General features: G+C 43.8%; 1 protein-coding gene and 1 non-coding gene across 3 annotated transcripts in view; one reads left to right on the forward strand and one right to left on the reverse strand.

Annotated features, from left to right (window-relative positions):
* The window catches only part of SLC25A13 (solute carrier family 25 member 13), a 226,378-nt gene that overhangs the window by 10,084 nt on the left and 200,674 nt on the right, over window positions 1-15,620 (forward strand). The window lies entirely within an intron of this gene.
* Window positions 13,120-13,253, reverse strand: LOC139036630 (small nucleolar RNA SNORA70). Its single transcript, XR_011489454.1, has one exon. It is a non-coding gene; the product is annotated as a small nucleolar RNA SNORA70 (small nucleolar RNA).

Consider the following 15,620-nt stretch of genomic DNA (forward strand, 5'->3'; position numbering starts at 1 on the left):
TCTGAGAGAGAAAGGTTAGGTTCAGAAGGGTCATGCAAATAGCAGTGACAACAGCAGCTGACCAAAGCCAAACACTGTTGTAGGCACTTCGTGTGTGAAGTCATGTAGTCTGCAGAGCAGTCCCCGGCATGGGAGTGCCATTATTGTCTCCATTGCCCCGGTGGGGAAGCTCATCTGTGCAGAAGGGTTAAGGCTCGAGGCACAGAGAGGTTCAGTGAGTTGCCCCAGGTCACACAGCTTTCAAGCGCAGAGCTGTGGCTTGCACACGGGCAGCCTGGCCTCTCAAGGCACATAGCGACTGCACTGCATGGCCCTCTTGAGTTTACCTGGCTGCGCAGTGTGGCTTCATTATGTCCTGAGAATAGAAATGCAGTCTCATTAGCCAGATTCTGCCTCCTTGGTCTTGGCCCTTGTCTGACTTTTCCAGTGTTAGCTCATGCTCATTCCCTTCTCATACCCTTCACAGCGGTTTGTATTATAAATGGGACATGTCCAAGCCCTGTTCAGATTCCCTGCCATAAAGCTGTGGCAACAGTGTAGCAGGAAAAAAAAAAGGGGTGGGGGAGCCTGTTTGTTGGTTTAATTTAGAGCTCAGTCAGAAGCAGGAATGTTCCTTGTCGTTCTTCTACATTGGTGGGCAGATTTTGTTTTTTGTTTTTTGGTTTTTTTTTTAGTTCTTTTCTTCAGTTTTAGGGAAAAGCGTCTTAATTGTGTTTTCTCTTTCCTTGAAGTATCTGTAAGGATGTTAAAACCCATGCCCTAGTTTTCACAGTTGGTGTGTCCCGACCAAGATTCAGACACAGTCTGCACATGGCATTTGGTCGATACGTCTTTTTTAACTCGTGTGAGTCTATAGGTTTGGTTCCCCATCTTTTTGTGTGCCTGCTTGCAGTTTATTTGATGCGTGACTTGGGTCATCTTTCCTGTAGTTTCCCACAGCTGGGACTTTGCTGACCGAACCCCGCCCTCCCCTCCGCCCCCGTGTTCCTTTGTCCCCAGTGTTCCTGACAATTGATAGTTAGATGTGGACGCTTGATGGAGTTTAAGGTTTTAGTTATTTTTATTTTTTGCTTTTGGCTAGAATACTTCCTAGGTGGTTGCTGGCTGTCTCTCTCAGGTTACTGGATCCTTGGTATTGGATACACACATCAGGAGGCACATAATTCCCGGTTATTCCTCTGTCGTTATGTTTGGTGAGTGGGTTTGGATACTGCCTTCCTGATCCACCAGCATTTTGCATAATGGTTTATTTTAGTTGGCTAGGTTTTAATATTCACACTTATTCTTTCTGGTGCATTGTGTTTATTCATCTTCTAAACACACACATGTGTGCCTGTGTGTTTGTATACACGTATATATATGTACACATCATGTATAGTACAATGAGTGTGTCTCACAGCTAAAACAAATGGTGGCTACTGAAATCAATTGGATATTAATTAAGGGGTATGGAGTTTGTGTTCGGGGTGATGAAATGGATGTGCTGATAATTGTACATTGTGAATGTACTCATTGCCACTGAATTGTACACCTAAAATGTTAATTTTTATGGATGTTTTATAACTATAAAAACAAATCAGTTGAAAATGGATTGTAGCGTACTGACTTTTTAAAAAAGCCCATCATTCCATGACAATTATTCTTCCTCAAGAAGAGTCAAAGTGAGATGGAGGTGGGGAGGTGAAGTTCTTATTTTCTGAACAGTGCCAGCTAATAAAGTAGGAGTTATGATAGAACTAGAAAAAAAAATATTTGGCAACCTGCAGGTAGTAATTGATTCATGCAAGTGTCCTCAGTGGATGCTACAGTCTTCAGTAAAAGATTGTTGGAATCCTCTGTATCTCAGAGTGAAAGGGTTAGTCACTCAGTTGTGTCTGACCCCATGAACCGTGTAGCCCGCCAGGCTCCTTGGTCCATGGGATTCTCTAGGCCAGAATACTGGAGTGGTAGTCATTCCCTTTTCCAGGGGATCTTTCCAACCCAGGGATGGAGCCTGGGTCTCCTACACTGTAGGCAGATTCTTTACCATCTGAGCCACCAGGGAAGAGTATTTCATTATAAATTACTTACCAACTACAAAGGGGAAAGGATACCGTTACAACAGAGGACTTGGCCTCCATCTGTGATCCAACTGAACATTACTGGGGAGAGGGAGAAGCTAGCATGGAGCTACCTGCTGGTGTGATGTGATGGAAAATACACAACGTGACCTTTAGAGATTTCCTGCCAAAGTGTGGCGTGTGAATCTCATCATGAGGAAACAATTATACACATCCAGAAAGCAGGACATTTCGTAAGACCTCTGGTCTGACTTTAAAAATGCCAGTCTTATGAATGAAAAGGCTCGAATAAAGGAGGCTCCCAAACAGACATAACAAGCAAATGCAGTGTTTGAAACTGGATCCAAAACAAATAAAAGAATGGCCCTGTTGGAGCCATTTGAATAAGGAGTTTATATTCAGTGATACTGTATTAGTTGGCTGGGGCTGCCATAACAAAGTACCGCAGGCTGAGTGGCCTAAACAACAGCAGTTTATTTTCCCACAAACCTACAGGCTAGGAGTCCAAGATCAAGGTGTAGGCAGGGCTGGTTTCTCCTGAGGCCTCCCTCCTTAGCTCATGGATGGCCTTTTTCTCCTTGTGTCTTGACATGGTCTTTCCTCTGTGTCTGTGTCCTAATTTCTTCTTCTTGTAAGGACACCAGTCTTAATGGATTAGGGCCTACTTTAATGACCTCAGTTTACCTTAATTACTACTTTGAGTATCCTATCTCCAAATACAGGTATATTCTGAGGTCCTGGGGGTTAAGGCTTCAACATATGAATTGGCGGGGGGGCGGCGGGGGGAACACAGTTCAGCCCATAACAGATATTGAATCATTTTTAAATTGCCTTGGGGGAGAGAGTGATAATGATGTTCTGAAGGAAAATGGTCCTAGTTTTGTTTCTTATACTTTATGTTTTCCACTAGATTTTAAGCCGAGAACTGGGCCCTCACAGTACATGTTCCATAACATTCAGACACCGTTTGTTGAATTGCTCATCTACTTGGGGATGCCACCCATGGCAGAATGAAAGGGGGCAGGAGATTCTTCTGTTGCATGTGTGTGGTTTGTCAGAAACTTTTCTCTTTCCCTAATAAACCATTTTTCTCAAGCCTCTCCATCTGTCACTGAACAAACAAACGAACAAAAAATACTAACTTGGAATACTTGAGGATGTGTGTGTGAGTCACCTCCAAGAGCACGCATGATGGGGAATGATAGCTGCTTAGTAAACCCCGGCAGGGATCTGGCCATTCAAGGTGGATGAATCTCCACGACTACAAAGTAGTTGCTTTGGAAGGAGGCTCCTGGAGAAATGTGCTTTCTTGTGACTAAGAAGGTCTGGCTGGATTAAAGGGAGACAGTTCCAGCAGGTCCAAACAGGATGTCCACTGCTGCTGTTTCAGACCAGCTGCTCTCGGTAGCATATTGGGTCCGGCAAGTGGTTTGACCAGGAAGGCTGGTGATCTGTCAGCTCTCTTATCTGACTCTGCCAGGTCCCCTGGCAAGGACTTTCATTCCTTGTGAATCTTCACACACTTATTTTTTTATGGTTGGCTCTGGGTCTTTGTTACTGCGTGCAAGCTTTCTTTAGCTGAAGTGTGTGGGCCTCTCATTGACTTCTCTTGTTGTGGAGCATGGACTCTTGGGTGCATGGGCATCAGTAGTTGTGGCACACCTGCTTAGTTGCTCTATGGCTTGTGGGATCTTCCTGGACCGGGGATCAAACCCATGTCTCCTGCATTGGCAGGCAGAATCCCAACCAATGGACCACCAAGGAGATCCCACGCGCTTATGTTATTGCAGGTTGATTTGACTCTGCATTTCAGGATTCCGCTTTCTTTCCATTGTGAACTGAGACAGGAATCTCAGCTCCAGAAGTAAAAGGTAGTTAGCTCAGCCCCTGGTTTTCTAATGGTGGTCCTTGGAGCTTTCTGTTAGTCTATGTTTGGTGTCCACCTGCAGTTTAAGAAGATCCTGGTCTTGACCTTTGCCCACTTTTCCATTGGGTTATTTGCCTTCTCATATTGACTTGGTCCAAGAGCACTTTTAAATCAAGAACTTTGGCCTTTGTCCTATTACCCATTATTTATATATTTATTTTTGCAATTGTTTGATGTTTAACTGGCTCATACACACTTTCAACTTTTACAACCTTGTATGTTCCATGTTTGGGCTTCCCTGGTGGCTCAGATGATTAAGAATCTGCCTGCAATGCACAAGACCCAGGTTCGATCCCTGGGTCGGGAAGATCCCCTGGAGAAGGGAATGGCTATCCACTCCAGAATTCTTGCCTGGAGAATTCCACGGACAGAGGAGCCATTAATCTTTTCCTGTGTGGCTCCTGCATTCTGGGTCGTCTGTCATGTTTAAACAAGCTTTCCCTCTTAATATTACACAAGAAACCACTCGTGTTTGATAGCAGATGAAAGGTAGGGAGCCAGTGTAATTTCTGTTGCTGGTCCATCCCACAAGGTCATGAACTCCCTTTAGCGCCACATCATCAGCCAGTGCGACCTGCTGCCAGGTCAGCCCAGACACTCTGCTGGCTCAGACTGACTCGTTCCGAAAGCCAAGAGAGCCTCGCGTTAGGGCTCAGCTGTCCACCGATGCCTCCGTCAGCGGGGCCGCTGTGAATACAGAAAGGTTGCACATAGCTGGGAAGCAGGGAACTGCTGGATTCTGTCCCAGGTTATGCTACTTTCATTCAATCCTGATTCTCATTCTCTCTTGGTAACAGATGAGAAAAACAGTATGTCACATTGCTGGTTAGCAAGAGAATCAAAATTTAAACATTCATTTGCAAAGTCCATAAAATAGGGGCAAATAGCATTCTGTGTGGGAAATCTGGTTAGAAAATCTTCCAGGAGGAACTGGCATTTGACTTAAAACTTAAAAAAAAAAAATACCCTTTTTAAAAAAATGTCTCATAATGGAAAATTTCCATAGGAAATTAAAACAGTGTAACAAACTCTTATGTTCCTTTCTAGCCACTTTCAGAAGTTATCAATTTATGGATGATGTTGTTAATTTATACCACACCTTCTCTTGTCTTCCCATCCTCCTGATTTTTTCAAAGCAAACCCCTGACATCATACCTGTAAATATTATGGTATATCTCCAAAACAGATTTTTCCAAAGCACAACTGATATATCATTGTCACATCAAAAAAAAAAAAAAAAAAATCAGTGCCTCTTCAGTATGATCAAATATCTATTCTGTACACATTTTACACATTTCCACTATCATCTTGGAGAAGGAAATGGCAATCCACTCCAGTATTCTGGCCTGGAGAATCCCATGGACAGGGGAGCCTGGTGAGCTACAGTCCATGGAGTCACAAAGAGTCAGACACGACTGAGTGACTCAACCATCACTATCATCTTACAATTTTTAAAATTGTTTTTGAATGGTCATCTAAATGAGGCCCAGGATTGCAGTTGGTTGATGTGACCTAACTTTGTTTACTCTCCAGTAAACTTAATCTCTTAATCTCATGTTCTCTCTTCCTTTTGAAAGTCTTTATAACGTAATGATTGAACTCGTGAACTCAGTTCAAATTGTGGCTCTGGGCAAATACCTCTGTGTGCCTCAGTTTCCTCATCTATAAACGGGCCAAGGTTGTTTTTCCTTCCTGGGTTATTGCAGGGGGCAGTTAATGCACTGATGTTTCTAAAGCTTAGAGCTGGACCTGGACATAGAAAGCTTTGCAGAAGTGTGAGCTTCCAAGGGGGTTTGGAACCAGAGCACGTGCCCAGGGTCAGGTTGGAAGTCACGGAGGAGGACTTGCTCCAGTGAAATTGTGCGCGGTCTTTGGGACGAGCATCCCAGCTATGCACAGGGCTCCTGTTGGTTTTCTTTTAACTTCTTCCTGGATTCTTGACTATTCTTCAATTATATGATGCTGATATGCAGCAGAAATTTGAACAGGTAAGGTATTATTTAGTGAAAGCAACTTTCTATTGTCCTGTGATTTGCTGCTTTCTCTTCCTCTGCATTTATTAAGTTAGCTATTCTCTCCCAGAAGTCATTTTAACTTTCTGTGGCATTATCTGGGCTCCTGCAACCTGTGATCTCCTAAGTAGAACCTTTCAGCACTTTATAAATATGTCATATACTTTTTATATTCCTTTGTTCCCCATCAGAACATACATCCCAGTCTTCAGAACAGCACAATCAGTTTTATTCATTTAAGGAGCAGTAGTCATTTGACACTTGCTAATATGTAACAAATTATATTGGGAGTGGTAATTACAACTGCAGCTGGTTCCTAATTATACTGTAACCTTGATGCTTTAAAAAAAATCTGAGACTGAGTTCAGCATATAATACTGAGAATAATATTCTGCATTAGGTAAATCTGCCATCCACCTAACCATGGGTGTTTATGTATCATAATGCCAAATCAAAAAGACTTTATTTTAAATTGCTTTCAGCTACTGTGTTGTCCAGTAGCACCATTCATAAGGATAGCTTAAAGTCCCCCTCTTTGATTGCCAAATTCTTGGCACATCCTCCAGATATTAATAGTATAGTTAGTGTGAAAACGACCTGGGCTCTGGTGTCATTATTGCTCTGTGATTTGCTACCACTCATTTAAGACCAGTCTTAAATGCCACAGCTTCCTCATCTGGAGCGTGGGGATGTTTTGTTTGTTTGTTTGAACTTTTTATTCTGTACTGAGGTTTAGCTGATTAACAATGCTGTGATAGATTCAGGTGGAGAGCTCAGGCACACATACACATGTATCCTTTCTCCCCCAAGCTCCCGTCCCATCCAGGCTGCCACGTGACATTGAACAGAGTTCCCTGCGCTGCACAATAGATCCTTGTTGGTTATCCATTTTAAAAATACAAGTGTGTACATGTCCATCCCAAACGCCCTAACTGTCCCTTCCCCCGGACAACCGTCAGTTTGTTTTCTAAGTCTGTGAGTGAAGTCTGGGGCTATTAGTGGTTCTTCACTTTAGATAGTTTTGGTGATATTTAAGTTAAATCAGGCATAAAGCCTTTAGGACATGCCTAGCCTAGAGTTAAGGGCCCAGTAAAAGTTAGCTGGTCAGTGTTAATTGGTGTAATCCAGTGATAAACAACCCAGTCCAAGACTTTACCTCCACCACCCCTGACCCCAGCAGAGTTATGGTCTTAGTTCTGCCGTCACTCTTAATTTGTGGTAGCATGTATCATCACACGCTTTGTACCAACCACTTGCTGATAAGTTTGTCGTCGCCCCCCTCCCCCGCCCCCGGAGGGGGTGGGGTCTCCGGTTATTTGGCGTTGTCCCCTTCATTCCTGGCGCTGGGCCTGGTCCATGGTGGGCTTCCCAGAGGTGGCTGGGTTTTCTTGCATGAGCAAGTGGAGCAGCGCCGTCTCAGGCAGTGCTTCTCCCGGTGAGTAGCTTTGCTCCCAGGGGAAAACCTGGTAACGTCTGGAGACTGTTGGTTGTCATGTCTGGGAGAAGGGGTTGCTACTGGCATCTAATGATTAGAGGCCAGGGATGTTGCTCATCCTACGATGCGCCAGACCCTCCTCCAAAATGAAGAATGATCCGACCCAAAATGTCAGCAGGGCCAAGGTTGAAAAACCCTGGTCTAACCCTTGACTGCCTTAGGTTGTAGACCCGTGGGAAAGGCATGGGGCTTAGGGCCCATCAACTGTTTGTTTTCAGTTTTCTTAACTGTAAAATAAAAGAATCCAACCTACTTCAAGGAGACTTTGAAAAGAAAGGGGGATTATACAGATGTGTGCCTAGCGACTCTGCCTGGTTCGTTTCACTTTGATAGGTCCTGGCCACCTATTAGTATTATTACTGTTATTCTTGTTTTGGAGCGGTTTTAGGTTCATAGCAAAGTTTGAAGAAAGGTCGAGAGATTTTCTGTATACCTTCTGCCCCCACGCATGCATAATCTCTCCTCTATTATCATCATCCCCCATCAGAGTGGTTCATTTTTTACAGTTGGTGAACCTACACTGACACATCCTTTTCCTTCGAAGTCTGTGGTTTACATTACAGTTGACTCTTGATGTTGAACAGTGCTTGAACAAATTTTGTAGCGATATATATCCTTCATTATAGTATCACACAGAGCCTTTTCATTGCTCTGAAAAGCTGTGCTCTGCCTGTTTTCCCTCCCTGTTTCTCAGCCCCTGGTGAGTAAACTGTTGATCTTTTTACGGTCTCCATAGTTCGAGAATGTCGTATAGTTGGAATCATACATACGTAGCCTTTTCACATTGGCTTCTTTCTCTTAGTAAAATGTGCATTTATGTTTTGTTCATGTTCTGATAGCTCATTTTAAAGTGCTTAATAATATTCTGTCGTCTGGATTATCCATTCACTGACCGAAAGACATCTTGGTTGCTTCCAACTTTTGACAATTACAAACAGGGCTGCTCTAAACATCCGTCCATTCAGGTATTTGTCTGGATATAGTTTTCAACACCTTTGGGTGAATACTAAGCAGCATGAATGCTGGCTCATATGTTAAGAGTATGTTAGTTTTTTAAGAAACCTCCAGTCTGGCTTCCAGAGTCGCTGTACCATTTTGCATTCTTGTTAGCAAACAGTGAGAGTTCCTTTTTCTGCACATCTTCACCAGTATTTGGTGTATCCCGGATTTTGGCCATTCTAGTAGGTATACCAGAGAAGGCAATAGCACCCCACTCCAGTTCTCTTGCCTGGAAAACCCCATGGACGGAGGAGCCTGATGGGCTGCAGTCCATGGGGTCACTAAGAGTTGGACATGACTGAACGACTTCACTTTCACTTTTCACTTTCACACATTGGAGAAGGAAATGGCAACCCACTCCAGTGTTCTTGCCTGGAGAATCCCAGGGACGGGGGAGCCTGGTGGGCTGCCGTCTATGGGGTGGCACAGAGTCAGACACGACTGAAGCGACTCAGCAGCAGCAGCAGTAGGTATACAGTGGTATCTTCTTGTTTTAATTTGTATTTTCCTGATGACAGAAGATGTGGAGCATCTTTTCATATGCTTATTTGCTGTCTATATATCTTCTTTGGTAAGGTGTCTTTTAAGGTCTTTGACCCATATTTTGACCTTAATTGAGTTGTTTGTTTTCTAGTTGTTGAGTTTTGAGAGTTCTTTGTGTATATTGGGTAACAGTTCTTTATTAACTATTCTTGTGCAAATACTTTATCCCAGTGTTTGCTTATCTTTACATTCTCTTGACTGTGTCTTTCACAGAGCAGAAACATCTCTTTTAATGAAGTCCAGTTTATGGATAATGCCTTTGGTGTTATATCCAAAAAATCATCCTCAAATGCCAAGACCATCTCAGTTTTCTCCTATGTTATAGTCTAAGAATTTTACATTTAGGTCTGTGATCCATTTTGAGTTAATTTTTGTTAAGGGTGTAAGGTCCGTGTCTAGAATCACTTTTTTGCATGTGGATGTTGTTTTTGTTCTGTTGCTGAGTCGTGTCCGACTCTCTGCGACCCCACGAACTGCAGCACGCCAGGCTGTCCTGTCCTCTACTAGCTCCTGGAGTTTCTCAGACTCATGTCTTTTGAGTCAGAGATGCTATCTAACCATCTAATCCTCAGCTGCCCTCTTCTTCTTTTGCCTTCTGTCTTTCTCAGCATCAGGGTCTTTTCCAATGAGTCAGCTCTTCGCATCAGGTGGCCAAAGTATTGGTGTTTCAGCTTCAGCATCAGTCCTTCCAATGAATATTCAGGACTGATTTCCTTTCAGGTCAACTCAGGAGTCTTCTCCAGCATCAGTTCTTCGACACTCAGCCTTCTTTATGGCCAAACTCACATCCATACATGACTACTGGAAAAACCATATTTTTTGACTGTATGGACCTTTGTCAGCAAAGTGATGTCTCTGCTGTCTAGGCTTGTCATAGCTTTTCTTCTAAGGAGCAAACGTCTTATAATTTCATGAATGCATGTGGATGTACAGCACCATTTGTGGAAGAGACTATCTTTGATCCTTTGTAAAGATTAGTTGACTTTATTTGTGAAGGTCTACTTCTAGGTGGGCTTCCCTTGTGGCTCAGCTGCTAAAGAATCTTACTGCAGTGCGGGAGACCTGGGTTTGATCTCTGGGTTGGAAGATCCCCTAGAGAAGGGATAGACTACCCACTCCAGAATTCTGACCTGGAGAATTCTATGGACTATATATAGTCCATGGGGTCGAAAAGAGTCGGACACAACTGAGCGAGTTTCACTTTCACTTTTCTTTTTCACTTCTAGGCTTTCCGTCATGTTAGCTTTAGATTTGTTGTGTCTTTTGGGAAAATTGACCCCGTTGTCATTATTTATTGTCTCTCTTTATCCCTGTTAACTTTGCTTGCTTTAAAGCGGGCTCTGCCTGAAAGTAATATAGCTACTCTGCTCTCTTGATTCGTGTGCTCATGGTATGTCTTTCTCGGGTCATTCACTGTTGATCTGTATGTGTCTGTTGTTGCTGTTGTAGATGGCATGTAGCTGGGTCTTATTTTCCGATGCATTCTAACCGTCTCTGTCCTTCAGTTAATCGGCCCATTGGTGTTTAAAGTGATTCTGCTGGTCTTCCTTGCTGTCCGCTAATCTCTGTGCATCTGTGGTTTGGCGTCTGACTTCGATTGCGTGGAAATTCTGCATCATTGTTACTTCAAATGTTCCTTCTGGTCTTCTCTTCGCCTCTAGTATTCCCATCACATGTATATGACACTTTTTCGTAGTTGTCCCACAGTCATGGATATTTAGTTCTGTTTTTGTTTGTTTGTTTTCAGTCTTTTTTCCCTTTGCTTCCCAGTTTTGGAGATTTCTACTGAAATATTATCAGAATATTCTTTCTTTCTTAGAATTTCCACTTTTCTGCTTGCATCACTGTTCCGTTCTTGCATGCTGTCTACCTTATCCATCAGAACCCTTAGCATGTTACTCATAGTTGTTTTAAATTCCTAGTCTGATCATCTCAACATTCCTGCCATATTTGCGTCTGGTTTTAATGCTCACTCTGTCTCTTCAGATGGTGCTGTTTTACCTTTTGGTATTTTTTGTGATTTTTTTGCTTGCTATTCAGACATGATGTAGTGGATAAAAGGAATGGCTGTAACTGGTCCTTTGGTATTGTGAGGCTAGGGTGCAGAGGGAGAAGAAATGTCCTGTCGTCCTGTGGCCAGGTCCCAGTTCAGTAGGGAGCCCACGTCCCTGGACACTGTACTTCACAAGTGTTTCTCAGCTTCTCTTCCCCTCAGGTGGGAGAGGATGGCTGGAGGTGGCTGGCGTTGGGTATTGCCTTTCCTCCGGTTAACTGGCGCCGGGAATACTCCAGCGGGTTAGGTGCCTATGAAATAATTTCTTCTGAAGCAGAGCTTGTTGGAAAGAGCAGGGTGCCCTTGTGCCTTTCAGCTTGGTTCCTTCTCTTTTCCTCCTGCTGAAAGTGCCGGGTAGCCTTGCTCTGATAGTCACTGAGAGCCAACTTGAGTTCCAGGAGGTAAAACTGTGACAAGTGTGGAGAATCCACGATGTTGAGGTCCACCTAGAGTTTTGTAAGGTCTTTTCTTGTTCACACTGAGCCTCCAGCGGCTGTCCATCTGCCCCTCAGAGTTACCTACTCTTAAAATTCCTGAGGGGTTTCAGCTCATGGGTTTCAGCTCTGGTAAGTTGTGATTTTCTGGTTCTGCCTTTCTGTCTCGATTTTGGGGGGCAGTGGTTTGCTGGGTGACCTTACCTCTGATACATCTGGGAGGGTAGTTGATTTTTCAGCATTTAGGCTTTTTACTTATTTTTATGACAGACTGACTGTTTCTAAGCCCCTTGCATGCTGGACTGGAAACCAGAAATCTCCCCATCATCTTTGGACTACCTTTCCTATATTGGAGAAAATCCCCACATTACCAGGTCTGCCTGCCAGAACATGAGTCAGAACTCAGTTCCCATCTTTCCCTGCAGCCGGGGCACAGCACGTGATCTGGCTTTGCTGAGTGGATGCTCAGTGTGAGTTTGTTTTGGAAGAGGGCGGGTAGCTCAAGGGGTAGAGAATCTGCCTGCCACTGCAGGAGACATGGGTTTGATTCCTGGGTCAGGAACACCCTTTGGAGGAGGAAATGGCTACCCAGCCAGTATTCTTGCCTGGAAAATCCCATGGATAGAGGGGCCTAGAAAGCTATAGTCCATGGGGTCACAGAGAGTCTGACATGGCTGAACACACACAAACACACACAAAACAGCTTGTGTGTGAAGCTGCCATTTCAGCTGACCTAACAGGCAGCCTAGGCAACCTGCTTTTGTTGTGGGTTCTGAGGAGGGTTTCTCATCTCAGATCCTGGGATAGTTTTAAGCATCATTGGTTAATCAATTGGTTAATCATTGGTTAATCAGTCAGCCTCAAGCTGATTGATTCTCCCGGCTTCCTAACAAGACTGTGATCATCCAATAGAATTTTAATTTTCTCCTGAGTCTTTCATCTTTTGTTGCTTATTTCTGAGTTGAATACACGCTGGACCTACTTCCTCATCTTCCGTTCTTATTTGGGATTAGAAACAGATAGCTGTGTTTTTGACTTATATTTTTTAATAGTAGCTGTTAATCACTACCAGCCTTATGTATCACTCTGTAATTCACAGAGCACTTTGTCTCCATCCTAGTTAATCCTTAAGATAACTTCATGAAATAGACAAGTAAATTTTGTCATTTTGCCCTGTTGTTGTTTTGACAGGGAAGTAGGATTTATTGGTAGGCATGAGTAAGGAGAGAACCATGCCAACACTCTCATGAGTGCAGGGCCCACCGTTTGTTCAGAGAGCCATGGTTAGGGATGTATCTGACCCCACAGCCATCTAGGATGAGCCTCTTTTCTGCCCCCATGTTTTCAAATTCATCCACGTTAAATTTAGTAAATCCCCACTTCCTGGAGACGTGGATCTTCTGGTGGCCAGGGAACTTGAACTTGGTCCTGCAGATGGCCCCAGTCACAGGCTCCTTGTTCTGCACCTCGGTGCAGATGGACATTAAGACTTGGCCCGTGTGGACCCTGGCCACTGGGCTTTCCAAAGAACCAGGCATACATGTCTGGAGCCTGCATTGGGGACAGCATGCCAGCCCTGGAATGTGCACTGGGAAGGGTTGTCTCCAAGGTCCCTTGGGGCAGCCTCTGCCGGCAACAGGCTGTGTACACTGCTGTGGAGGCTGCTATTTGCAGCCATTGTACACTGGGCCCCCTGGGGAAAAGAACACAGTCGACTTAATCGGCTGCAAAGCATTTTGCCCTTTTTATAGATGAGGAAACTAAAACTTGGAGATGCTAACTGACTTGTCCAAGATCACCAAGTTAGCAACATACTGAAACCCCAAACCTGGTGATGTTTGCTTTTGACATGATGAGCAAGCAGTGCTTTCTCCATAAGGAGCTGAAAATATAAAGAGACAAATGTCTACTTCAGAGAAGACTTATACTGTCTCTTGTCAAATTTTTAGTCTTGGGAACATTTACTGGAATGTTAGCTTTAGCTTAATAATAATAAAATCTAAAATTAGAGTGTTTAAAGTTATTTTGGCATAACAGCACCCACAGCTAAAACACTGCCATTCATTTCTTAATTGCTGTACTCTGCTTCTTCATACAGAAATTTAATGGTGATGGCTTTATCATTGTCTAATGTTTGTCTACAACCCATTTCATAAACTACTGACTCCTTCTGATAAAATATTTCCACATCCCTGAAATAACCTACTTGCATAGTTACCTAGTGGGTTACCATTTGTGGTGTCTGCTGCTTTATAAGTCAGCTGTTGAGTGACTTGAACATTTGAGGGTTGACTACACAGAAAGGTTGTGGTTTGAATACTGCTTAACATGATATCTTGTTTGTATATTAATTCCGGTAACTTTTTATAGTTACTGCTCTTCATTTATTAGACCATGGGGAACCATAGGATGAGGAATGAGTGATTCAGTGAAGTCAATGAAAACTTATTTTTCTTAAACATGATGAGACACTTCATTTTTATCCCTCTTGAGTGAATGGTGACTGTGGTTTTGGGGAATTTCAAACTTTCTTTTATAGCTACTGATTGTATCAGTTAAGGTTCACTTGCAGAGAACAGAATCCACTCTAGCTGGTTTAAGCAGAGGGAAATTTATTACAGGGTGTTAAATGGCTTATGGAATTTGTTGGAAAGGTGAAGAAACAAACTTCAGGTTGAGCTCTTAGGAGTGGCTTGCAGAGCCTCACTGCAGAGCAGGCCACCAGGGGAGCATTTGCCTTTTGTGCAGTCATGAAACTGCCCACCAAACCGGGAGTGTTTCAGAACCATGCTGCCGCTGACATGGCAGGGGGAAAACCAGAACTTCCTGATGGAAGATCAGCCAGTTCCAAGGATGATGCTTGCTGGCAGAAAGGGCAAAGGCATGGCCCCTACCTTCCAAATCTTCGCTTTCCAAAACCTTGCCTCCCACATCTCACTTAGCTTCCTCTGACTGACAGCACCTAGGTCACTTAGCTGCAAGGGATTCTGGGAAATGTAGTTTAACCTTCCAGTCTCTGCAGTGTAGGAAGATACAGTGGGAAGAAAGTACAGCCCCAGCTTCTGAGTTATTAGGTCACACACAGTAGTGCTTTCAGGGACTCAGGACCACCCACTCTGAAGGTTTCTCCCGCCTCTCTGTTTTCTGCTTGTCAGCCCATGCAAAGCATGCGTGTGCTTACACACACAGAGAGTAGCTTTTGATGAGCTGCCTCTCTGGTTTTCTCTTCATATCTAAAGTAAACAATTACTTCATGAGAGTAGAATTTTCAGTGTAAGTCTGAGCTTGTCCTGACTGTCAGACCTTTCAGGTTCGGGAGGGTGGTGAAGAACCGTTGCGAGCGAGGTAGCAAGCTGAACGAGGTCTGGCGTCCTGGGTTCTAGCCCAGTGGTTCTCAGCCTGGTCCCTCATCATCTCGTGGTGAAGCTTTAAAGGTACCCATTCCAGAGATTCTAATCCAGCTGGGTTTTGCTGTCTAATTTGATCAGCCTGGGGATTGATAAAACCCCAAAGCCCTGAGGCAATGCAAACATGCTGGCCGGGCAGTGGATCTCAAGCCCAGTCAGACAGGATTTTCCATTAACCACAGCTGTGGTTCTTACACTCTACAAGCATCAAGGTCACCTGGAGGACTTTGTTAAACCACAGATTGCTTGATCCTGCCCTCAGAGTTTCTGATTTGGTAGATTTGGGGTGGAGTGTGAGAATTTGCGCTTCCATTAGCCTAACAGGAGCTACCTGTTTTCCTTGTAAAGATTTGATTTCTACTCACCTGAGAGTTTTTCTTTAAGAACATGTTCAGAGCTCCTCCTTAGTTTCTGACCTTTACTGGAGCAGGGGACGTGGAGGAGTAAGGTGTCTGCGAGGAGATTGCGGTCTTGGCTCGACCTTCCCAGTGTAAAAGAAAACTTTTCTGCATGTTTTCTTCTTCAAATTAATATCCCTGATTTTTTTGTAGGTTATGTTTGTTCCCTCTCAACACCCCTGGTTAGACCTAGCAACTATTTTAAGTGCACAGTTCCGTACCTCTGCAGTTTGTTAAAGCAATGAGCCCTCAACTGAGTCTTGATTCCAGAGTAAGAAATCCAGTTTAAATA

Source organism: Odocoileus virginianus, chromosome 1 (assembly GCF_023699985.2).
Source record: "Odocoileus virginianus isolate 20LAN1187 ecotype Illinois chromosome 1, Ovbor_1.2, whole genome shotgun sequence".
Taxonomy (NCBI): domain Eukaryota; kingdom Metazoa; phylum Chordata; class Mammalia; order Artiodactyla; family Cervidae; genus Odocoileus; species Odocoileus virginianus.